Below are 24,298 nucleotides of genomic sequence, written 5' to 3' on the forward strand. Positions count from 1 at the left end.
CTCGCTCCCCACAGGCAAATCTCGGCATGCCCACTAGGCTGCTGGGCACCTGGGGTATGGGCCTAACCCTCCACTGGGAGGAAAAGAATGGAGCTTTCTCTGAGCCCCCAGGGGTCCTGGCAAAGGTGGCAGCCGTGGGCCCTGGGGACATGGGGCAGCCTGAGCTTCCTCTTCCGCACTTGCTGTTTTCACTGGCTCAGGAAGCTCCGACTGCAAGCTGGGACTTTGTTTCCAAATGCCTGCGTCATTTTTACTATTTGAATGGCCACTTTGGGCTGCTTTTAGGGAGGTGGCTCTTTTGTCGCTTTCCTCACTCAGGATGTTGTTTCCAATAGATTTCCTCACCGACTCCGTCTGCTGCCTTTGTTTTCCCTTCTGGGCACAAACAGAGAAATCTTCCAGAATGGAGACTGCATCAGTGAATCGGACCTGCGGTGCTGTAAGCCAGCACGGTTTAATTTTTCTCTTATGACGTTTATTGTTTTCATTTCTGCTCTCAGAGGTCATTGTGTCTACATGCTCATTATAGCACTTTTGAAAAATATGGGAAACACGTATAGGTGATAATAGGAGGAAAATGAATACTGCCCATAGGCCCAGTAGCCAGAGACCTACCTAGAATTCTGGAGATAATTTTTGTTTTGTTTTGTTTTGTTTTAAATTGGGCTCATACTGCACACATTGCTAAGGAACCTGCTTCTTACACCCAACCCTGTATCCTTAACACTGTCCCATGCTTTTATTTTTTGCACACAGTTTTTATTTTCATTATTTATGAAGTCTCACTGTTACCCAGGGTGGAGTGCAGTGGCTTGATGTCCGCTTACTGCAACCTCCACTTCTCAGGTTCAAGTCATTCTCCTGCCCCTGCCTCCTGAGTAGCTGGGATTACAGGCTTGCACCATCACGTCCAGCAAATTTTTGTATTTTTGGTAGAGATGGTGTTTCACCATGTTGGCCAGGCTACTCTCAAACTCCTGGCCTCAGGTGATCTGCCCGCCTCGGCCTCCCAAAGTGCTGGGATTACAGGTGTGAGCCACCATTGCGCCTGGCTGCAGACACAGTTTTTAAGTCCCCACAGCTCTCTTTCGGTCTTGCTACCAATAATGCTGTGTCCAAGATGTTAGCTGGTGTGAAGGAGGAATGAGGACAGGAAAATGGAATATGTCACACAATCCACAACTATGTACAAAGCCCAGATGAGTGGAGTTGTGGATGGCTTTTCTTTTCTTTCTTCTCTTCTAGAGTGTGCACATTTTTCTGTCACAAACACAGGAGAAGAGGCAGAATGATGAGACAATGATCGGAAGTGCAGGCTCGGGCAGCCTGCAGGATGGGTACAATCCTGCCACCAACCAGATGAGGTGCTTCATGGCAGTGTGCCTCAGTTTCTTTATATCTGAAGTGTGAACAATAATGCTATCTGCCTCGCATGTCAGTTTTGAGGATGCAGGTGAAGTCCAATAAATACCCGGCACTCAGTGACAATTATGGCTTTAAATGAACATTGTGATCATAAAAAGTCTGGCCAGGCACGGTGGCTCATGCCTGTAATCCCTGCACTTTGGGAGGCCAAGGTGAGTGGATCACCTGAGGTCAGGAGTTCAAGACCAGCCTGGCCAACGTGATGAAACCCTATCTCTACTAAAAATACAAAAAATTAGCCAGGCATGGTGGCTGACGTCTGTAATCTCAGCTACTCAGGAGGTTGAGTCAGGAGAATCACTTAAACCCGGGAAGTGGAAGTTGCAGTGAGCTGATGTCGTGCCACTGCATTCTAGCCTGGGCAACAAAAGTGAAATTCTGTCTCAAAAAATAAAAATAAAATAAAATAAAAATAAATAAATAAAAAGTCTAAAAGTCCCTGCTATGGGCTGAATCTGGTTCCTACAAATACATCTGTTGAAGTCCTAACCCTCAGCACCTCAGACTGTGACTGTTTTGGAGACAGCATCTTTAAAATGGTCATTGAGTTAAAATGAGGTTATTGGGGTGGGTCGTCATCCAGTACCACTGCGTTGTAACAGGAAGAGGAAGAGACACCAGGGATGCGCTTGCATAGGGGAAAGGCTGCATGAGGACACGGCAAGAAGGCGGCCGCCTCCCAGGCAAGGAGAGAGGCCCCAGGAGAAACCAGCCCTGCCCACACCTTGATCTTGGACCTTCAGCTTCCAGAATGGTGGGAAAGCAGACTTCCGCTGGGTAAGCCACCCAGCCAGCCTGTGGTACTTTGCTATGGAAGCCCTAGCAAAACAATGCAGTTCTTTAACAAGAACATCAGCGTCACCGTTGCTCATCTCAATGCAGCGCAGAGGCAGCTGGTATACCCTGGACATGTGGAACACAGCCCCACTGCAGGCCTGGCAGCTCCTGCCCACCACTAGAAGCTCCCTTCGCCTTCTCAGGTTACCCGGTGGCTGCAGGATGTCCTCTGGCTGCTTAGAGCACCCAGGCTTTCACCTCATCAGGCCTGTCTCTTCCAGGCAACAGATCCTTTCTTGACTTCATTTGGAGGGCATATGCTTCCTCCTCCTTTGGGAACCTTGGCCGGCCATTTCCAATACAACATGTGTGTCTGTACTTGAATGAAATGGTTTTCCACCCTCCAAAGACCAGTGGTAGAGTTTTCACGCATAGTCCATTTGAATCACCAATATGATGCACTCGCTCTGAGAGTAGGGTGTTGAATCCAAGACTCAGACAGAGAGGGGGTCGCTGGCTGATGTATGTGCAGTGCTTCCTCAGATTAGGAAAGTACAGCTAGCCTTCAGTTGAAAGCACAAGAAAAGTGTTTGCTGGGTAAGGATATTTTCCATCTTTGCAAACTGTGGGCCAGCTCTTTCTCCTTGGCTAGGTAAATAGCCAATGCACCTTGTCTGCTAAGTCAGCCCCCCTTCATCCCTATTTTCTCAGGCGACAGCCTTATAAATCTGGCTAATAACTCCCATTTCATTTCCCCAAACAACATTAGAGGAAAATTATAATGAAGCTCAAATACTCACCAGGTTATTCATGGGAAGGACCTTTGGCTTTTTAAAAATGCATTTTAGATGGCTGGGTTAATCTAGTGGCACATTACAATGCAGCCCTGCTGAAGTTTGCAGGAGATTCCTGGCACCCGCATTGTGCACTGCACAATGCCGCCAAGAAGCATGAATTATCTTTACAGGAAGAGGCAGGAATTAATATGTCAGATGGAAAAGACCCACTGGCAGCACCTGATGAAAACCCAGGACGCTTTGCTCCCTGTCAAGGTTCTGCAAGGTTGGAGTCATAATCACACAATTCACAAGCAAATGCCCTGAGCAGGCTCCTCTCTGCAAAGGGCATAAGGGCAGAACAGCAGAGAAGTGACACGCTACCCTCTCCATCTGGCCCTGCTCACCCACAAGCGTTGGGACAGGAATATTTGTAGCCTTGGAGAGAGGCCCTTACTGAGATGCTTAATTGATGATAGGCACATTGAGAAAAAAATGCTGATTTCATTCCTTTTATTGCCTCTCTGGCACAGCAAATTAATTAAAAAGAAAGTAGGATTGCTGCTTTGTATTCATTTAACAGGTTGATTTGTCATGTAAATATATGCATTTGTATGGGCATACATCAGTGTAAGGGTAATAACAATAATGATAGTAAATGAGCTCCAGATCCCAGGGAAGGAGTGATCCACAGATTACTTACAACCTTTCCGACAACCTGTTCCAAGGATTACAAATAATATTGGCTTTACCGGGGCCAACGTTATTAAACTCATTTTACTGATGGAGAAACTGAGGCTCAGAGTAGTTAAGGAATTTGCCTGAGGTCACACAGCCAATATGTGGTGTGCTGGGATTCAGTCTAAATGAGGAAATAGTGTATTTGTGGCAGAGTGAACTGAAACTTCTCTCTGCACACTCCTGCCCCAGTCCCACCATCTGCCTCCACCTAATCCTCAGTCTGTCATGGGAGAAACCCTGTGCAGTGGAGAGAAGCCAGATTGACTGCCACTATTGACTGTTGTGCAAAATGAGGAAGCTCTGGAAGTCACCTGGAGCAGGAAGGGGCTTAGGAACCCTTAGCATGGGTATGGTAAGGACAGTGTGGTTATTTTGCAAAAAAACCAGCTCCTTCATGTTCATCTGAAGAGCACACTTTTCTCATACAGATTAAGTGGGTTGATTTTTGGAAGGGCAATACTGCTTCTGGTGGTGAATTGTGTTTGGTTTCACATACCTCAGGAGAAAAGCAATCACACTTGAAGTGAAAGGCCAGCTCCATTTCCCCTCCTTCTTATTCTAACCCTTGCTCCTTTATTTCTCCTAAGGAGCAAAGGGAAACTTGGTGGAGGAGAAAGCTGCTCAACTTCAGTGAGAGGGTTACTCAAATCCTTCATGAGCATGCTCAATGAAGAATGCATTCAAAAAATTAGACTTTTTTCTTCCTGGCAATAAAATCTTGCCAAAATAAGTACCAAAATTAGTGCTTCAACAGTTGTATTTTGGGGAAGCCAATGCTTTCCCCAAAAAGATTTTTTCTTGTTTTTTGTTTGGCTGCTACAGATAAAGCTGCAATAAACATATGTGTACACATCTTTGCACAGAATTAGTTTTCTTTTCTCTTAAATACAGGTGTGTTTCATTTTATTGTACTTTGCTTTCTTATGTTTCTCAGATGTTGTTATTATTATTTTTGCAGATTGAAGATTTGTGGCAACCTTGCATAGAGCAAGTGTATCTGTACCATTTTTCCAACAGCATATGCTCACTTTGCGTCTCTGTGCCACATTTTGCTTATTTGGGAATGCTTTAAACTTTTTTATTACTATTATATTTGTGATGGTGATCTGTGATCAGCAATCTATAGTGTTACTACTGTAATTGTTTTGTGGTCTCATGAACGGCACCCATATAAGGTGGTGAACTTAACTGATAACCTGTTCGACTGCTCTACTTACCAGCTGTTCCCTCATCTCCCTCTTTCTTCTAAGGCCTCTCTGTTCCCTGAGACGCAACAATATTGAAATTAGGCCAGTTAATGACCCTGCAATGGCCTCTAAGTGTTCAAGTGAAAAGGAGAGCTACACATTGTATCAGTCCATTCTCACATTGCTATAAAGAACTACCTGAGACTCGGTAATTTATAAAGAAAGAAGGTTTAATTGACTCACAGTTCTATAGGCTGTTCAAGAAGCATGACTAGGGAGGCCTTAGGAAACTTACAATCACTGCAGAAGGTGAAGGGGAAGCACACACACCTTCGCATGGTGGACCAGGAGCAGCAGAGAGATGATACACACTCTTAAACTAGCAGTTCTTGGGAGAACTCTTATCACAGACGGCACTAGGGAGAGGGTGCTAAACCATTAGAAACTGCCTCGATGATCCAGTCACCTCCCACCAGGCCTCACTGTCAACACTGGGGATTATAATTTGATGTGAGATTTGGGCGGGGACATAGACCCAAGCCATCTTATTCTGTCCCGACCCCTCCCAAATGTCATGTCCTTCTCACATTTCAAAATATAATCCTGCCTTCCCAACAGTCCCCTAACGTCTTAGCTAGTGTTAACTCAACAGTCCACAGCCCAAAGTCTCATCTGAGACAAGGCTAGTCCCTTCTGCCCCTGAGCCTATAAAATCAAAACAAGTTAGTTATTTCCAAGATACAATGGGGGTGTAGACATTGGGTAAATACTCCCATTCCAAAAGGGAGAAATTGGCCAAAACAAAGGGGCTACAGGCTCCATGCAAGCCGAAACCCAGCAGGGCAGTCATTAAATCTTAAAGCTCCAAAAGAATCTCCTTTGATGCCCTGTCTCACATCCAGCCCACACTGATGCAAGAGGTGGGCTCCTAAAGGGCCTTGGCCACACATCTCTTGCCTTAAATCAGAAGCTAGAAATGGTTAAGCTTAGTGAGGAAGGCGTGTCAAAAGCTGAGATAGTCTGAAAGCTAGGCTTCTTGCACCAAGCAGCCAAGTTATGAAGGCAAAGGAAAAGTTTTTGAAGGAAATTTGTTACTCCAGTGAACACACAAGTGATAAGTAACAGAAACAGCCTTATTACTGATATAGAGAAAGCTTGAGTGGTTTGAATAGAAGATCAAAGGAGCCATAACATTCCCTTAAGCCAAAGCTTAATCCAGAGAAAGATCTTACTCTCTCCAATTCTGTGAAGGCTGAGAAAGGTGAGGAAGAAAAACAAGTCTGAAGCTAGAAGGGGTTGGTTCATGAGGTTTAAGGAAAAGAACCATGTCTGTAACATAAAAGTGCAAGATGAAGTAGCAAGTGCTGATGGAGAAGCTTCAGCAGGTTATCTAGAAGCTGAGACAATTTGAAGATAGATATAATAAACCTCAGATTTTTTTTTTGAGACAGTCTCACTTTGTTACCTAGGCTGGAGTGTGGTGGTGCTATTAAGGCTCACTGCAACCTCTACCTCCTGGGTTCAAGTTATTCTTCTACCTTGGCCTCCCAAGCAACTGGGACTACAGGTGCCTGCCACCATGCCTAGCTAGTTTTTGTATTTTTAGTGGAGACAGGATTTTGCTGTGTTTTCCAGGCTGGTCTTAATCTTCTGAGCTCAAGCAATTTGCCTGCCTCGGCTTCCTAAAGTGCTGGCATTATAGGCATGAGCCACTGTGTGGCCCAGATGTCTGAATAGAGATGAAAACAGCATTCTGTTGGAAGAAGATGCCATTTTGGACTTTCAAAGCTACAGAGGAGCCAATGCCTGGCTTCAAAACTTCAAAGGACAGGCTGACTCTTGTTAGGGGCTAGTGCAACTGGTGACTTGAAGTTGAAGTCAGTGCTCATTGGCTATTCAAAAATCCTAGGGCCCGTAAGGATTATGCTAAATCTACTCTTCCTGTGCTCTAAAAATGGGACAAAAGAACCTAGATGACAGAACATCTGTTTCCAGCATGGTTTACTGAATCTGTTAAGCCCACTGTTTGGACATATTTCTCAGGGAAAAAAATACTTTTCTCAAAGTATTGCTGCTCATTGACAATGCACTTGGTCACCCAAGAGCTCTGATAGAGATGTACAAGGAGATTAATGTTGTTTTCATGACTATAACAAAATGTTCATTCTGCAGCCCATGGATCAAGGAGTAATTTCAACTTTCAAGTCTTATTATTGAGAACTACATTTTGTAAGGCTATGGCTGCCATAGATAGTGATTTTTCTGATAGATCTGAGTGAAGTGAATTGAAAACATTCTGGAAAGGACTCACAATTCTAGATGCTATTATAAACGTGTGATTCATGGGAGGAGGTCAAAATATCAACACAACAGGAGATTGGAAGAAGTTGATTCCAACTCTCATGGATGGCTTTGAAGGGTTCAAGACTTCAGTAGAGGAAGAGACTGCAGATGTGGTGGAAATAACAATGGCACTAGAATAAGAAGTGGAGACTGAAGATGTGACTGAATTGCTGCAATCTGATGGCAAAACTTGCATAGATGAGAAATTATTTCCTATCAGTGAGCAAAGAAAGTGGTTTCTTGAGATGGAGTCTACTCCTGGTAAAAATGATATGGACATCATTGAAATGAAAACAAAAACGAGTTTTGAACATTCCATAAACTTAGTTGATAAAGCAGTGGCAGAGCTCAAGAGAATTGACTCCAAGTTTTAAAGAAGTTTCCCTATGGGTAAAATGCTATCAAACAGCATCACATGCTACAAAGAAATCTTTTATGAAAGGAAGTCAGTTGATGTAACCAACTTCAGTGTTGCCTTTATTATTTTCAGAAATTGCCACAGCCACCCCAGCCTTCAGCAACCACCATCCTAATCAGACAGTAGCCATCAACATATAGTTAAAACCCTGTACCAGCAAAAATAACTGAGTTGACAGTTATTTGCTGTCAGCATCTGGAAAATGTCATACCATTTCCTTCTGGCATCCATGGTTTCTGATGAGAAATCCGCTGTCATTTGAATTGGTTTACCACCCCCCGCCAACCATAGGTAAGGTATTGTTTATCTCTCCCTGTTTTCAGATTTTTTATTTGTCTTTAGGTTTTAGAAGTTTGACTCTGATATGTGTTGGTGTAAATTTCTTTGAGCCTATCCTGACTGGAGTTTGTTCAGCTTCTTGAACCTGTAAATTTATGTATTTTGTTAAATTTTGAAAATTTTTAGCCACATTTCTTCTAATTTTTTTTTCCCTTCTCTTCTCTTTTCAGGACTCTGAAAGCATGAATGTTAGGTCATTTACTACAGTTCTATAGCTTCCTAAGGCTCTGCTCTTTTTTTTAAGTCTATTTTCTATCTCTTGTTCAGATTGAATAATTTCTATTGTTTTATCTTCAAGTTTATTTATCCTTTCCTTCGTTCTTCCTATTCTGTTCCTGAGCCCATTCTCTAGATTGTTAAAATTTTAGTTATCATATATTTTTCGGGTCTAAAATTTACATTTTCTATTTATTGGTTGAGATTTTTTAACAAGTCTGTTTGCCATTGTTCATTGAAACATTTTTATAATGGCTGCTTTAAATTCCCTGTCAGATAATTCTGATGTCTGCATCATCTTGGTATTGGTGTTTACTGAATGTCTTTTCTCACTTATTTTGCAATTTCTCTGGTTCTTGGTGTGGTGAATGATTTTTTGTTTGTATCCTGAGCCTGTGTATTGCTATGGACTATGGATTTTATTTAGATGTTCTCTTCTAGCAAGCTTCCACTGACTCCACAGGGGCCAGGGTAGGGCAGTCCTCTTACCACTGGATGGTAGTGATAATTGTGGTTTCTCATTCACCTTTGTCTGTAACTAGTGTAGAGGAGAAAGAGGTACCTCGTTAGCCTTGGGTGGAGGCAGAAGTCCAGGATCCTCATGTAGTCTCCACTGGTACTGGTGAGGTGAGATTATAACTGCTGGGTAGCTATGCAAGTATCCTGACAGTCTTCTTTGACATCACTCTGGTGGGCAGTAGAGGGAAGGGTGCCTCATTACAGCCTAGCAAAGTGGAAACCTATCTCCTCATTCTGTGTTGGCTGTTGGGGATGTCAGTGCAACTGCATATTTTTTTTCTTGATGTTTGGCTAGGGGTGGGATTATTGTCTAAAAATTTTCCATCTTGCTAGGTTACCATTTGTCTTTGGCTAGGGAAAGCAGGATTTTTTTAAAGGCTTTTTTTTTTTTTTTTTTTTTTTTAACTAATCCCATTGGTGTTTTCAGATTGCTGGCCTTTCAGGAAGATTAATCTAGCAGTGTGTCCAGGAGGCGGGTGAGAGTAGAAGCAACAAGAACAGTTACTTCAGTCAGAAGGGAACACTGAACATTGTATACCTGGAAGAAGCAATAAGAATAGGTAGGGTATGAAAGCATTCCAAAGGAAGCTTCTGTAGGATAGTCAATTACTGGTTACTGGGGAGGGCTTCAAAATATGGTTGTTGCATACATGACTGTTTTCTTCAGCTGCTGACAGTAGGAACTCTTTTCTGCCAAGTTTTCTTCCTTCCAGCTCAGAAGTTATGTATCTTTCAATGGGGTGCTTTTGGCCTCATACTTTTGTACGTCTGCATCTATAAAAAGTCCTCCTAGCAAATTACCTTGAAGTTCTTGGCCTTCGATCTCCTCAGTAGTACTGCTTAGTGGTGGTGAAGCATAGCTGGTGTTCACAAAGCTTCACGGAATCACATATGCAGTTCTTGACTCATGGGAGCCCCTATTTTAAGGACATCAATAAGTTTGCCATCCATTTGCTGATGGTGGTGAGAGAACCCTGCACAGAGAAAGAGAAGAGCTGGGTGCTTTCCTTCTGGGATGTCATTGATATCCAGAATGTCCCCTCTAGGTACACTGGCCCAAAGGTAAAGATGTGGGGAGGAGAGTGCATCAGAGACAGCAGGTGCTGGGGTTCCACTGTGCTTTATGACTCCCAAAGGGTATATCCAAATTCTTTTTTCTGTGTCTCCAAATGTTCAGGTCTTTTCAGACAACCAGAGACGTATCTTAAGTTCTAGGTCATATCAGGTCAATAGTCACCTTAACAGTGAAAAGGTTGGTTAGGTCAGACACTGTTTCCCAAAGTACAGTAGTCTCCCACCCACCCCTCCATCTGTGGTGATACATTTGAAGACCCCTAGTGGATGCCTGAAACCACAGATAGTTATTCATTGCAATATGTCTCTATTCACTTGTTCCACCCACAAATTTAATGCCCTTTTCACCTTAATTAAGCATTTATCATAAACTATGGCTGTAACTTTGGCAGACTGAGGTGAGACAGCAAAACTAGTCCAAATTACCTTTTCCTTCTTTACAATTTTACAGATAGATTATTTTTACTAGAGATCATAGCAACTTCAGCATGTAATTTTTTTCTTTCCTCCTTAGATGAGAACTTTCACCTTTTCACTTAAAAGAAGCACAGCACAGCTTCTCTTTGGCATATCCATAGTGCCAGCATCACTACTCCTGTGGTTTGGGGCCATTATTAAGTAAAATTAGGGTTACTTGGACACAAGCACTCAGTGGCGTAGACAGTGTGGAGATGCCGGACAAATGGAGGATTCACATTCCAGTGAGGCCAGGAGTGGGACAGTGTGAGGGAGATGTCATTGCAGTACTCAGAAGCGTGCAATTTAAAACATATGGATTGTTTTCTTTTGGACTTTTCCAGTTAATATTTTCAGACCATGGTTGACAATGTGTAACTGAAACCAAGGACAGCAAAAGTGTGGATAAGCGAGACTACTATATAGTCCACGGAACTCCATCCCCATGAGCGTCTCTCACAAAGAAGTCTAATCTGCGAGGAAAGGTTTCATTCTCTGTTTTCTTTAGGAAGGGTCACAGTGTGTGTTACCATATTAAAAGCTCTGAGAAGTCCTGTGAATAAGGAATCTTCTAGTCTATTTAACTTATTATTTCCTAGTTTCACTGACCACAGAACCCTATTTCCTATGGCCACCCCACTTTGAAGTGAGGCCTTTGATAAGCGTCACTTAATCATTCATTTACTCTCTTCCCTCTGGTCATACACAATATGCATCAATGTTCCAAGAGCTTCAGGAAGTGCCAGACCTTTGGAAAAATGAAGACATCAATTAAGCACACGGCGAGTCACCCAGACAACCCAGATGTCACAACCCTGCCGTGCTGAATTGCCCCAAAAGATCCTGAATGGCTACAGCTTCTTAGAAACTTGGAAGGCTTCCTCTGCTATTTTTTCCTCAATGTAGTGGTGTTTCCTTAATATACAATAGGGTAACTGGTAACAGTACTAACCTCATAGGTGGTATATCATAGGACTGTGGCGAGGTTATTTAGTTGGTATGAGTTCACATGTGTGAAGTGCTCAGAACAGTTACTGGCACATAGTGAGCTTTATTGTGTTAGCAATTCTTGGCCTGAAGACATTTCTTAATGGCCCATGTTGCATTCCTTATCATTAGATTGCTATTATAATGTAATATTATCATGATCTATTATTCTAGCTTTTTTTTTTTTTAAATAGATGGTCAAGAGTGAAGCTTAGTCTAAAATAGCAGGACATGATTGCAGGATGCATGCAAACAGTCTCTGTGTCTCTCTGTCTCTCTTTCAGTCTTTCTCTGCCTCTGTCTCTGTGTCTGTCTATTTCTCCTTCTCTCACACACATACACTCCACTCTCTCACTCTGAATTAATCAATTGCCATTGATCTGTCTCAGGTCTGGGGTCCCAGTTACAGCCCCCCTGAGGTATAGTCTCAAAAGATGAGAGAAAGGAAGAAAAGAGCCTTTCTTTGGGGGAAGAAAGATGGGAGCTAAGGCGGGAGTAGGGCCTGCAAATATCCAGGATCATTGTTCAGAGTATGTCTGGACAGTTTTATAGAAACAACCCAGACAGCTTTGGGGCCAGCAATTTCCACTGAGGGAAAGGAGAAGCCCTTGATCTCCATAAATCTCCCTGAGAGTAAGGTGTGTGCATCACACGTGATAGAAAAATATTGCCACACACGATAGAAAGAGAAAAGATGCAAGCCAAATGGAAGTGACATTCTCCCTGGAGGTAAATGTTAGCTGGGAGGGTGACTTTTCTCCACCTCTGAGGAAAGGAAATAGCAGGTTTAGATGTGCATCCCCCAGCCCTCCCTACCTCCTCACCTCCTCACCTCTTCCTTGTTTCAGCCTGCAAGAAAGGAGAGGATTGCTTTCCTCTTTAGAAGTAGCCATTGGAAACTAGGGCAATAGCAAATTGGGCACTATGCCCATCATTTCCAAGAAAGCAGGCGCTGGAAAACCCAGTCTTTCCTCCCAGGTCTACTTTTCTGGAAGAATGGGGAAAGAAGGGAAGCCAACGAGACCAGGCTGACATTTCCAAACAGAAAGGGCATGTCCCTGGCCCTCAGGGAGCGAAAACTGGGGCACCAAGGGGCCACGTTGGGAACCAGGCTGCACAGTGACATGGCATTGCATGTGAGCACTCAGAAAGATAACGCACTCACCACGCTGTAATGACTAATTAAAAAACCCATCAGAAATATGTCTCCGCTTTCCTTTGTGCCAGGTAATGAATTAAAGATGACAAGGGGAAAACAGACTTCAGTGGCGTGCCTTCTTCCTGAGCATCAGAAAAGCTTCAAATTGTGCTGCACTGGAAATTCCTCTTCCCTATCACGCCTGCCCTAGGACAACTCTAAAGTGGATCAGAACCTTCTCAGACCCAACTCATGAATATGTGCCCACCTGGGCCTGGGGTCTGGCCACCCTCGTCACTGTGCCCCAGATGGAATGCCAAGTTGGACCCCTTGTGAGCAGTCTGACAGCTCATGAATGGAAAAGGAACAGGTCTAATTTAAAATGTGTTACCGCCCCTGCGCCCAGGCTGGGAGGGACAGGGAACTGAAGGGTGGGCACTGGGCCAGGGAGGCTCGGGAAATGATATGCTGCCTGCCAGGTGGGAGGCTGGGCTCAGTGTATTCTGGACGCTTGTTGTGCTGGCTTTATTTACAGCCTGAATATTGTGTGTGGTGCTGAGCTCCCTTTGAAGGTGCCTGTGTCCATCAGCTCAGTATCCGAGGTCTGGAACTGCAGAATGGGGGTAAGGATAAGCACTCTCAACCAACCCCTAGATTTGCTGCGTCACTTTGGAGGGCTTGGAGGGAACCCTCATCTCCACCCAGCTTCTACCTCGGCCTCCAGCAGAGCTGTCGGGTTTGCATGCCCCACCCTGATTTGTTTGTTATGCAGTTGTGTTTGAAGAAATTGTCCTCGGTTGAGGCTGCTGCTGGCCTGCTCACTGTTGGCTGCCTGCTGGGATTTCGCAGTCCTTGCCCCTCCTCCAGCCAGGCATGTGACTTTGCTATGCTCGGCTCTGGTTACAGTGGCCACCTGTCAGGTCAGGGTGTATACCTTCAATTTTTTCTGGGAAAAGTCCCCACAGGCACCCTGGGCCTGTGTGGGAAGTCCAAGAATGCCAGGATATGTCTCAGAGTTCAACTCAGCTACTGCTCCCATTGAGGGAGACTTGTGAAGGCCCTTTCTTTGTGTCCAGTGGAGGATACCAAAGGCCCGTATGAGGAAAGGGGTAACCTAGCCGGGAACAAACCATTTCATCGCATCTTTCCTGAAGGGTTAGACCAGGCAGGACAACATCCTGGGTTTCTAGCAGATTCCTTGTCCTGAGCATTCTAACCACAGAGGCCTCAGCAAAGACAGGGACTGACTCTCTTCAGTGAGCTCCTGCAGAGCCATTACCTGTGGGCTGATGGCTCCTGAGCACTTGGCCTGTCTAATTGAGGCAGTGCCTGGGCTGGGCATCTATCTGCTTACAGAGCCCAAACTGGGAACTGTGCAGACCACGGCCTCCACAGGCTAAACTGGCTCCCACCTGCTCCAAAACCAAAGCCACGGTTGGTATCATTCCTTATAAATAGCCCACATCTAATCCAATGCTAAATTGGGACTGAAAATAGTGACATAGTCGACACCTGGTTCACTGCAAATGGTAACAGCACCTACATTAGTAAATACTCATTTTCTGTGGCAAATACTCATTTTCCTTCTTTCCAAAATTCTCCCACTTGACCTGAACCCAAAGCTGCTTTGCGTATGTGTATTGGTGTATATTAACAGGCAGGTCTTTGTGGAGAACTTTGATAAATATTGGCAATGAGTCACCCTGCCCACCTGATGCATGTGTGAATGAGAGTGCTCTCCACTGAAAAGATACAGTGATGGGAAAGCTAACTTCTAGTTCCTCTTTGCCTCCACCCATCAGTCCAGTTTCCATTTGTCCCTTTCTCTTGGTGTTCACAGTAGCAACTTGCTCTAATTCCTGGCCCCATCACTAGAACCAGAAGTCCCAACACTCAGGTCTTGATTTCAACTCAATCTGCCTCAGTTTCAGACTACAGCTGAAAACTTAGCTGTGTGAGAACCCTCAGCCACAGCTGGATAGCGGAGTCTGAGTATGCAGGCATATGTATTTGGGTTTTCAAAAACATTGATTAAGTATTGACTGTCAGGCAGTGACACTTAGTCACTGTGTTATTCTGTGTTGGGGAATAAGGGGCACAGGTGTGGCTCCTGCTCTTGAGTCATCATCCTTCAACAGAAGAGGTGAAGGTCATCCTTTTTAATTTATTGGTTTATTCATTTACCCACTTATTCAAGATTTGTTAAGGGCCTTTCATGTGCCAGAGACTGTACAAAGGCACTACAAATCCAAAATTAAATGACACTTAGTTGCTACCCCATTGGAGCTTGCAGCCCATGGACAGCATTTGATAAACCAATGCATACAGCACAGGACATGCCACATATCATACCTGAAATATGCCCGGTTTATAGTAGAATATCCAAGGAGGGTCATCCACAGCAGAGAGCTTCACTTCTGTTTTCTGGAGATGTGGCTGGAGCTGAGTTTTCAAGAGCACTGTGGTAGATTAAAGATGGCCCCAGTGTCTTTGCTTTCCCCACTTATGGAAACCTAGACTAACTCTTCTGCCATTGAATTGGTTAGTAACCTTCTTAATTGGTAGAGAGTTCCATAACTATTTTTCTAGAACTACCAAGTCTAGGTAAGAAGAAGACTTGCAGCATCTTCTTCCTGGCTCTTGAAACCAGGACTATCCTGGAGAGGTGACATATAGGTGCTCCAGTTGGCAGTCCTGGCTGGGCTTGGCCTTCTAGTCATCCCAAGGCAACAGATATATGAAAGAAGTCATTCTGGACCCTCCACATCAGCCCACCTGCTAGCTGAATACCACTAAATGACCTCTGATTATACCATGAAGAACAGAAGAATCAACCAGCTGAGCCCTGCCAAAATTTCTGATCTATGAAATATAATAAGTCTTAGACAGTGAGACCTGCATAGTGGTGGGACAGATATATCTCTGTGATCATATTCATGCTAATGGGTGCAAGGAGGGTATGTAGTTTGTCCTCCTGGTTATACAGCATAGCATAGCCTGCTGCTGGTCTCTGAAATCATTTACTCCTCAAGGAAGTTCTTTTTAGCAAGATAAATCATCAGCCTTCCTCCTCCCACCACACACACACTTTCTACATGACTGCTTCTCACTCACAATTAGGCATTCTTGTGTTCATTGATTCATTCTTTGATTAGTTTAAAATATAATAATTTGATATATATCCATTATTCACCACTTATCAGTGGTGAATAATGTTGCTAGTGTAATGGATATATATCAAATGGGTATATATCAGGCCCTGGATTCAACACTTATGTGAATTATCTCACTTAATCCTCATGACATCCCATGAGGCAGTACAGCTAGTTCTGCTATGGCACTCATTTTAAAAATGAAGATTTGTTCAATGCAATTGACATAGGAAACAATGTAATCATATGCAAATATTGCATTTGCTTATGTATAATTTTGTCTACACACAACTAATTGAATACAGAAGACTGCATTCAGCTGAATGGAACTGCATAGGGATATACAAAATGAACATAGATACATGCCTTAAACATCTATCAGCTACCTCAGTTACCATGTACCCAGAGCTGCACCCATTCACATCCAATGTTACCTCTTTCCATACAATTTCAGATAACCCTCTTTCCAATGCTTCTGAATAACTCACAAGCTTCAACTTACCTGATGCCACTTCTACAAGCAAACTTTAGGTCTTGTTCAAGGTAAAGCACCATACTTATTTGTGGTAGTTATGTATTTAAACCAGTTAACATGTGTAAAACAGTATGCTATGGACTGAATGTCTGTGTCCCCACTGTTGCCCCATAAATTTGTATGTTGAAACTTTAATCCCAAATGTGATATATTTGGAGATAGGGCCTTTGGGAGTAAATGGAGTCTTAGGTCATGAGGGTGGAACCCTTATGAGGAGATGAGCATTCTTATAAGAAGAGACACAAGAGCTTGCTTCCTGTCCTGTAGGGCTGTTGGCCCCACAGGGTTGTGGGGTGAGCCTTATGCTGTGCTGAGGTGCAGGATCTGAGAAATAAAGAGACAGGACACAGAAGTACAAGGAAAACGCAGCTGGGCTCTGGGGGCCACGCCACCTATAAGTGGAGTCAGGCGAGGCCTCGAATGTCCAGAAGCATGAGTATTTATTGTGTATAGGTTAGGGGGCAGGGCAGTGAGTGAAATCATCTTTAAGGATAGTGATAGGGTCATGAGCAATAAAACATGGGGTCCACCCCCATTAGGTCACCTAGGCCGGGAGGTGGACAGTGTGCAGCAAGGGGCCTGTTCCCATGAAGGCAAGGGCCGTGTGCAGTAAGGGGTCCACCCCCATTAGGTCACTGAGGCCGGGAGGTAGACAGTGTGCAGCAAGGGGCCTGTTCCCATGAAGGCAAGGGCCATGTGCAGTAAGGGGTCCACCCCCATTAGGTCACCGAGGCTTGAAGGTGGGCTGTGCGCAGTGAAGAGGGTGCAGTGTGCAATACTTCTATCTATGGGCAAACTATTTCTAAGAAGATATATAGGAGGATGCTTTAAGTGACATAGCAGTGACAGAGCTATCAAAGTTACCGCCACCTTCTGGCAGCTTCCAATGAGTTCTATGGGAAGATGCTTTTCAAGCAGCACAGTAGCAAGAGCTGATAAAGTTCACAGTCACCAAGGTGGATTGCCGGTCTGAGGGCAGCCTTCCATAAGAACTGGAGCAAGGTCCTACAACTCCTTTATCAGGAGGAGTGGCTCTTGCCCCAAGCCTGCCATACAGCGGGTATCTTTACGGTACTGAACGCTGCCGCCTGGGCCATGGATTCTTGTCCTGGTATAACTGTTTCCCTTAAATCATGCTCTGCACTGTGTCTGCTCTAGGCATTCCTCCGATTATAAGCTGCTTATTCCTTAATTCATGCTCTGTACTGTGTCCACTCTAGGCATTCCTCCAATTATGAACTAAGATATAATTATAGGTATATATGTAGGGACATATTCTTTAGGCACTCATACTATCAACTATTATATGATTATATATAGAGGATTATATAAAGGGATTCTTCAAGCCCTAATTCTATAAACTAATATATGATTATGTAAAGGATTATATAAAAGGAAATAGCTGAGTAGTAACACTATAAAGTGAGATATTCCTCAAGCCCTAACTGTGCCAGAGTTCTGCTTAGCTCTCATTCCTTGGTGCCTATATGGGGGGTTACCCACACTGTCCCTGCTGTCTGCCATATGAGGACACAACAAGATGCCTTTCTGCAAACCAGGAACCAAATTGGCTGCACCTGAATCTTGGACTCCCCAGTCTCCAGAACTATGAGAAATAAATGTCTGTTGTTTAAGCCCCCAAGTCTATGGTATTTTTGTTATACCAGCTCAAACTGACTAAGACACAATACTACCATTTTTATTAGGTGTCTTGTTATTTTATGTGTCACTAACTAAGGTTTTGGATTTCATACCCTAACCCCATTTAGGAATACGTATGTCACACTATAGCAAAACTATAGATCAGCAAAACTGATCTATAAAATGTTGTCTTCATTTTATAGATGAGGAAACTGAGACTTAGAAAAGGCTGGCCCAAGCTGGTAAGTGTGAGATCAAAGCTCAAATTCCTGGTTGAAAAACTAGAATCAGCCCAGCCCTGCTTCCCCTTACCCCAGCTCTGAACTACTGCCCTGTATTCCTTCTCAGTATGTAGGCAGAAAGATAAAGTGGAGAAGGAATGGGGCCCTGAGCCATAAGAAAACTGGTTCATCAGTGCCAGAGCCTTGAAACTCTGGCTTCCCTCTTACAGTGTCAGCCTCCTTTCCTCCCCAGACCCCTCACCTGGGTGCCCTGGCCCCAGTGTCCACCTGGTAGAACTCTTCTCTTCCCCAACGCTCTGAGGCACAGCTGCCTCTTACTGTCCTCTGTCTTCTCAGTGTATGGCTCAGGGCCTGGCACCTGACTGGCCTCAGCGTCCTCATCCAGTGATGGTATTCTTACCTTGTAAGGGTGAGGTGAGTAATGAGATAACTTGCGTGGACCTAAATGCTTCCCCAAGAAGGTGTCTTAAAAGTTGAGTGACTGTTATTAGGTGATGAAGGACTCTGCTAATGTGGAGTTACCCAAGCTTCTTTAATCTGTCAGTTTTGAAAAATTCTCAGCACCTATTTCTTGAAATACTGCTTTTTCTCAACTTACTCTTGTCTGTCCATCTAGAACTTCAATTTGACCTATTTCAGATAATTTTACTGTTTGCTGTGTGTTTGCTAAGCTTTTCTTCTCTCCTGTGCTGCTTTATTCTGGATATTTTTTCTTTATCTCTTTTAAGTCACTATATCTGCCTTCTGCAGCATATTATCAATGTTTAAAGAAACCTGTTGAATTCTTAATTTCTGTCATTGTATTTTTTAGTTCAAGGAGTTGCATTTGTTTACTTCTTATAGATTCCAATTCTCTGGTGAAATTGTTTATCTTTTTTTCTTATTTTCTTGAACTGCTGATCATAGTTATTTAAAATTTCATGTCAATTAACTCTAATATCCACAGCACCTCAGTTCATTTCTATTTTCTATTTTATCTCTTTCTACCTCCTCCTTTTCCCCATCTTTTGCCATTCCCTGCCATGTCTGGTAATTTGCAAATTGAATGTTGGACATTGTGCATAAAAAAATCATAGAGCCTTTGAATGATGTTATCTTCCTTCAGAGAGGATTTAACAGGTTGGTAGGGTGTTGGCTGATCACCTTCATCTGATAAAAAGCTGGTTACTTATTTCAGTTGTTTTTTTTCTTACTCCTAGGGGTAGCTTTTCCAAGGTCTCGACTGAAAGTTTGAGTGCTCATCAGGGGCTTTCCTTCTTGGCACACCATGAACTCCAGTTGTTTGTTGTTGTTTTTTTTTTTTTCTGAAACACGGTCTCACTCTGTTGCCCAGGCTGGAGTGCAGTGGTGCAATCACTATCACGGCAGACTCAACTGTCCAAGCTCATGCGAGCCTCCCACTTCAGCCTCCCAAGTAGCTGGGACCACAGGCACTTCCCATCATGATTGGCTAATTTTTTAGTATTTGTAGAGAGACAGGAGTCTTGCTATATTGCCCAAGCTGGTCTCAAACTTTTGGACTCAAGTGATCCTCCCACTTTGACCTCTCAAAGTGCTGGAATTACAGGTATGAGTCACTGTGCTCAGCTCTGAACTCCAGTTTTTGTCTCTCTTGGACCCTAAGGCTATTGAAGTTAATGGTTGGCTCTTTAATGTGGCTTATTTCTGCTTCGTTTCTGAGATGGTTAATTTTATGTGTGGGCTAAGGGATGCCTAGAGACCTGGTAAAACCTTATTTCTGAGTATGTACCTGAGTGTATTTCCAGAAGAGATTGGCATCTGAATCAGTAAACTGAGTAAAGAAGATGGCTGTCACTAGCGTGGTGGGGGGCACCATCCAATTTGTTGAGGGGCTGGAAGAGAACAAAAGGCAGAGGAAGGGCCAATTTGCTTTCTGTGTTTGAGCTGGGGCATCCGTCTTCTCCTACCCTTAGACGTCAGTGCTCCTGGTTCTCAGGCCTTTGGACTTAGACCAGGACTTGTCTTAGACCATTGTTCCTCAGCCCCATTCCCTTCCAGTTCTTAGTACTTCATATTCAGACTGAATTACACCACTGGCCTTCTTGGGTCTCCAGTTTGCAAACAGCAGGTTGTGGAACTTCTTAGACTCTATAATCTCATGAGCCAATTCCTGTAATAAATCTTTCTCTCTCTCATACCTTCATGACTGTTCTTCTCCACCTTCCTTTAATGGGTCTATCAGAACTCCATGTATGTTTCATGACTGGCTCAACACTCCCTTGGTCTACAAGGTCCTACCCCCTCACCACTCTGGAAACTTGTAATCTCTCTCTGTCTCTTTAGAACTCAGTGCCCTGTGGCTTCCCATGTGGTCCTTCAGTAATTAATCATGTGCATCTTTGTGATAAAGCTGAAGACATCATCTGGTGCTGTGTTAGGCCTTCTTGGATTGCTATAAAAAATATCTGAGACTGGGTAATTTATAAATAAAAGAGGTTCAATTGGCTCACAGTTCTGCAGGCTTTACAGGAAACATGGTTCTGGCATCTGCTCGGCTTCCGGGAGGCCTTGGGAAGCTTGCAATCCTGTTGGAAGGTGAAGAGGGAGCAGGCATGTCATGTGACGAAAGCACAGTAGGAGGTGCCACAAACTTGTAAACAACCAGATCTCATGAAGACTCATTTACTATTGCAAGGACAGCATTAAGGGGATGGTGCTAAACCATTCATAAGAAATCCACTGCCATGTTTCAGTCACCTCCCACCAGGCCCCACCTCCAACACTGGGGATTACAATTCAGTGTGAGATTTGGGCGGGACAAACATCCAAACTATATCAGGTATTACTTCTTAACTTCTCGTATACAGGAAGATCCTAACAATTATGTGTGTGTGTGTGTGTGTGTGTGTGTGTGTGCGCGTGCGCACGCACGCATGTGTATACATGTATCAATAGGAGAAATAGTACCTGATATAGTCTGGATACTTACTCTGCCCAAATCTCATGTTGAAATGTAATCTCCAGTGTTGGAGGTGGGGTTGATGGGAGATGATTGGATCATGGGGGTGGATTTCTCATGAATGGTTTAGCACCATCCCCTTAATGCTATCCTTGCAATAGCAAATGAGTTCTTGCAAGATCTGGTTGTTTAAATATTTATATAGAAAATGTGGCATATATACACCATGAAATACTATGCAGCCATAAAAAATGATGAGTTTGTGTCCTTTGTAGGGACATGGATGAATCTGGAAACCATCATTCTCAGCAAACTGACACAAGAACAGAAAATCAAACACCGCATGTTCTCACTCATAGGTGGGTGTTAAACAGTGAGAACACATGGACACAGGGAGGGGAGCATCATACACTGTGGTCTGTTGTGGGGGACTAGACTAGGGGAGCAACAGCAGGGAGTAGGGAGGTTGGGGAGGGATAACATGGGGAGAAATGCCAGATATGGGTGAAGGGGAATAGAGGCAGCAAACCACATTGCCATGTATGTACCTCTGCAACAATCCTGCATGTTCTGCACATGTACCCCAGAACTTAAAGTGCAATAAAGTGTATATATATATTTTTTATACATATATATATAATATATATATTTTATACATATATATTATATATTTTATACATATATATATTTTATACATATATATTATAAATATATGTATATTATATATATGTGTGTATATATATATACATAATCTCCTATCGATACCACTTTATACATAAAATATATATGTATAAAGTTGTATCGATAGGAGATTATGTATATATATATATATATATCTCCTATTGATTCTATTTCTCTGGAGAATTCTCCCACTAATACAATTTCTTGGCTTCTAGGTGTGACAGATCCTGTGATGCAATGCCTAGATCCCCCTTCAGGAATGAAGAACTTAGTCCTCCAACTGCTAGGGTTGTCTATTGGTGGCCCTCTTTGAGGACTGCTTCTGCTGCTGCAGCAAAAAAAACTAAAAACAAACTGCTTCCCCCAAGGTTTCTCTCCTTCCAGGGCAGCCTGTACCCAGTGCTTTCTTGCCTTTGGGGTAAAAGCACCTGCTGCCGTGCAGCAACTTGGGACAATTCTAGGTTGGGACAACAGCCCTGGAGCTAGAAGGGTTGCTGTAGCTCAGAACTCCCTGTGGGGTTGGTAGAGGCTGAGGCTACAACAAATCCTGCTTTCTTCCTCTCCCTTCTACAAAGGGTGATTCTAAAAGCACCCCCTAATAAACATTGTGCTCATTAATCTCTGTCTCAAGAACACAGTCTGTGACATTAGGCCTGCACATGTACAACTTAGAAGTCAGCAATGCCTTGAGGGTATATTGGGTGCCAAATATTAGGCACATTTCAATGAATTTCCTGTGTCTTTGGGATCTTGGCTTCTTTGGGGCCTTGGCTGCCTTGGTTGCTATCCAATGCCTTCAAACAGTTGGCCTTTGTGTTTTATCCAGCTTTTATAGTTGTTCTCAGTGGGAGATTAATCTGATATCATCCGCCCCATCATAGCTGGAAATAGATCATGCTGACTGTTTTAATTCTCAGAAGCCAGAAGGAACAATGATGGAAACTGTTGCTGGGAACTTAATTCTGTTCAACAAAAAACTGTTGATTGGAGATGCAAAAATCATGAGAACCTAAGGAGAAAATGACCTTGTTTTCTTAGACTCTGCAACACCCAGGAAGGAGAATACAGAGCACAGCCACATATATGCCACGGACTTTAGAAATACAGACTTCAAACTTCCCAAGGAAAAGAGATAGAATCCCAGGGCCAGATAAGTAAAAAAGTAATATCAAAAGCCATCTGAGAGTAGAAGTGAAAATTTGACACTATCATGGCAGAACAAGCCAAAGAAAGAAGGGGAAGCAAATCTGGAAAACAGGTAAACTCATATGCTGGTATGTGTTTTGGAACATAGAGTATAAGTAATAAGCAATAATTATACACAGACAAGTTAATATGTTGGACAACAGCAAAAGAGCAGAAGAATCTAAAGAAGCTACCAGTAGGCTGGGTGAGTGAAAGCTAACAATATGAGGTTTAGTAGGGGCAATGGATTTACTCAGGTCCTAAGAGCCTAACTTTACAAGGACAAGGTGAAAATCAGGTTTAGGTTTAGTAAGTGTTCATGTGAAAAGCAAAGAAACAAAGCACCTTAAGCACTTTAGTTTACTTTAAATGTAGTATGAATTGCTGCTATGAACTGGTCATCTAAAGTAAAATTTTAAATTCCATTAACAGAAGTACAATGTCTCAAGTGAGAAAGTCCTGTAATTACTCTGTGCAGGTAGTCTGACCTCAGACCTGAATGTGTCCCTCCAAAAGTCATGTTGAAATGTAATTCCCATGTGGTGGTATTAGTAGGTGGGCTTTTGGGTAAGTGCTGTTACAAAAGAAGGTATAGGGAGCTGCCCTGTCCCTTCTTCCATGTAAGGACACAGCAAGAATCGTACCATCTATGAAGCAGACAGAACCCTCCACAGTCATCAGATCTGCTAGCACATTGATCTTGGACTTCCCAGCCTCCAGAACGATAGGAAACAAATTTCTGTTTATAAATCACCCATCCTAATGTATTTTATAATAGCAGCCCAAATGAACTAAGACAGACCCTAATTACCACAATCTAAGCAAGATATTAACCATCCATGGTGTGTTCAAGCAGGGCAACCAGGATGTTGAAAGAAACAGGCCATATGAGGGACTTCAGAAGAAATGGAATGACAAGAAGTAGGAATTATCTTCACATATGCATGTGGCTATCAGGTTGAAGGGGCTTTTGATTTTTTTCCTTCACGTCATAAGGGACAGATTGTGGGGAGTCAGATTTAGATCCAAATACATGAAGAAATGTTAAATCATCAGAACTGTTGGAAAATTCAATGGGCTTCCACTAAAGCTGGTGACATCTCCCTCTTTGCTGTGTGTTCACAAGAGGCTGGAGGCTGAGGGTCCTTTGGTTGGTTGAAGGGTGGAGGAGGCAACGGAGTGTTTTGGTTGTTCCATAATGTTAAAAAGGTTTGGCTGGGCATGATGGTTCGCACCTGTATCCCAGCACTTTGGGAGGCCAAGGCAGACAGATCACCTGAGGTCAGGAGTTTGAGATCAATCTGGCCAATATGACGAAACCCCTTTTCTACTAAAAATACAAAAATTAGCCCGCCATGGTGGCATGCACCTGTAATCCCTGCTACTCGGGAGGCTGAGGCATGAGAATCACTTGAAGCCAGTAGGCAGAGGTTGTAGTGAACCAAGATCAAGTCACTACACTCCAGCCTGGGGGACAGAGTGAGACTCTGTCTAAAAAATAAAAATAAAAAATATAAATAAATAAAAATTTGAGCCAACATTACAG

At 43.3% G+C, this 24,298-nt stretch overlaps 1 long non-coding RNA gene across 5 annotated transcripts; it reads left to right on the plus strand.

Annotated features, from left to right (window-relative positions):
- Window positions 1-336: 336 nt before the first annotated feature.
- On the plus strand, window positions 337-22,171 carry LOC105712566 (uncharacterized). Of its 5 annotated transcripts, none has more exons than XR_010339521.1 (5): window positions 337-439; window positions 7,740-7,958; window positions 12,486-12,766; window positions 21,162-21,245; window positions 21,783-22,171. It is a non-coding gene; the product is annotated as an uncharacterized LOC105712566 (long non-coding RNA). The 5 variants fall into 5 exon arrangements; XR_001106350.2 differs by lacking the exons at window positions 337-439; window positions 7,740-7,958 and adding exons at window positions 9,217-9,301; window positions 10,616-10,756; XR_010339519.1 differs by lacking the exon at window positions 337-439 and having other exon boundaries at window positions 6,529-7,958.
- Window positions 22,172-24,298: the final 2,127 nt, after the last annotated feature.

This window comes from Aotus nancymaae, unplaced genomic scaffold (genome assembly GCF_030222135.1).
Source record: "Aotus nancymaae isolate 86718 unplaced genomic scaffold, 86718_ANA_hifiasm-v0.15.2.pri h1tg000077l, whole genome shotgun sequence".
NCBI classification, from domain to species: domain Eukaryota; kingdom Metazoa; phylum Chordata; class Mammalia; order Primates; family Aotidae; genus Aotus; species Aotus nancymaae.